This window comes from Myotis davidii, unplaced genomic scaffold (genome assembly GCF_000327345.1).
Source record: "Myotis davidii unplaced genomic scaffold, ASM32734v1 scaffold433, whole genome shotgun sequence".
Classification (NCBI taxonomy): Eukaryota; Metazoa; Chordata; class Mammalia; order Chiroptera; family Vespertilionidae; genus Myotis; species Myotis davidii.
Genome location: NW_006293776.1, coordinates 850897 through 852585, shown reverse-complemented (window position 1 = coordinate 852585; position 1689 = coordinate 850897). Strand labels below are relative to the sequence as shown.

The 1689-nt window shown below is 40.1% G+C and overlaps 1 pseudogene; it reads right to left on the bottom strand.

Moving 5' to 3' along the window:
* Positions 1 to 234: 234 nt before the first annotated feature.
* Positions 235 to 1465, bottom strand: LOC102764375 (annotated as a pseudogene).
* Between the last annotated feature and the right edge of the window lie 224 nt (positions 1466 to 1689).

Genomic DNA, 1689 nt, shown 5'->3' with positions numbered 1-1689 from the left:
AATGCAGATTTTCAAAATGGAGGCTTTCCATAACAGTACCAAATGAGATTTATAGAAAGACATTAAATAATAACAAAGGCTTTGCATAAAAATCAAAAAGTTGAGCAAACCTGATGTGTACTTGTATGAATGTGGGAGATGTAAATATAAAGTAGCAGGCAAATAACCATATGGGCCCTACTTTCTATGTTTGAAATGACTGAGGGGATAAACCACATAAGGTCCAGAGTGTTCATAGTTCCTGGGATTTTAGTTCTGTATGAAACTAAAATATACAAGTATTGTGCTGGGTATTTTGGCACCTAATCTTTCTAAATCTTTTATATATCGGTGAGATTCTGACATGGGAATAGATTTAAAGACATAACTCAATACTGCATGATTTCAGGGAAAGTGAATTGGTACAAGTGATAAGCAGATTTTAAATGCTGAACAGTAAGAATCTTTTGCCAAGTGTCAAAATAGGTTGATCAGAACCCGAACATAGAGGTTGCAATTCCGTCAAGCTTGTGGCCTGGTAAAACTGATTTTCAACCCTCTTTTGGAAGCTTCATTAGACTTATTCACCGAGCCAACATGTCGGCTAATACATATGACAAATTAGGTCCTATCGCAAGTTCCGCTTTCAAGGCAATGGCATCAGGCACCCGTTTTATTGAATGCAACAGTTGTTTCTATGACCACTGGACTCTTTGAAGCGCAGCCGCATTTTAGGATGGTACTTCTCCAAATACAGAAGTTGCTGTTAAACGCTCCACGCCGCTTTTGTCTTATGAACTGTACTGCATCTTCATATTTCATCCCACCTTCTATTAATTCTAGGGCAGCAAGCACCGGAGCTCTTCCAAGGCCTGCAACACAATGTACAGCAATACAACAACCAGGTTCTTCACGAAACTTAATTTTTACAAGACTTAACCAATCATCAACAATCTGGTTGGACGGTGGTGCACCATCATCGAAAGGCCAATCAAGAACTTGGATTCCTTCTTTCTCCACCAGAGTAGTGTCAAAAGTTGCTTCACATACTCTTACTATTGTGGTAACGCCATACTTCTTAAGTTCCTCTATGAATTTATTTAAGGTCACATTGGTCGGATTGTGTGTAATAAGAAATCTCATGTTCTTGTATGCGACTTCCACAGGAGCTGGGCTGTTCATTCGAGCCATGATAATTTAGTTAAAAAACACTCAATAAAGTTATGAAAGAATTTAAAAATTGAATACAGAAATGATGCAAAGAAACTGAGTCTACTTCAATATACTCCACTTGTAATTCTCAGTGCTTTGAGTGAAGTTGGGAGTAATGGGAAATGAAATGAGCCTCCTAACAAGAAGCAGCAATTCTTCAATCCAGTAATACTGAGGCAATAGAAAGGAAGTGCACTGAGGTTTACCCCATCCAGGTCAGAACTCTAGTGAAATGCTCTGCAGTTTTCAATTCAACACGCCTGTGTCCAGGTTAACCGCTCCTATGGGGGCTTCTTGTGGAGTAGTAATGAATTTCTACATAGAGGTTGTGCTGTGCCTGGCAATAATCTCCACTGCCCTTCAGCAACTCCATAAATGTGTGACCAAGAACACCACAGAACTGAGGAATATGTTTACTCATTGAAGATTGTGGCCTAATCATACAGCCGATCCCGAGGCAACGGTGACCCAGACAGCGGCGGTGGAGACGGCTGCAGG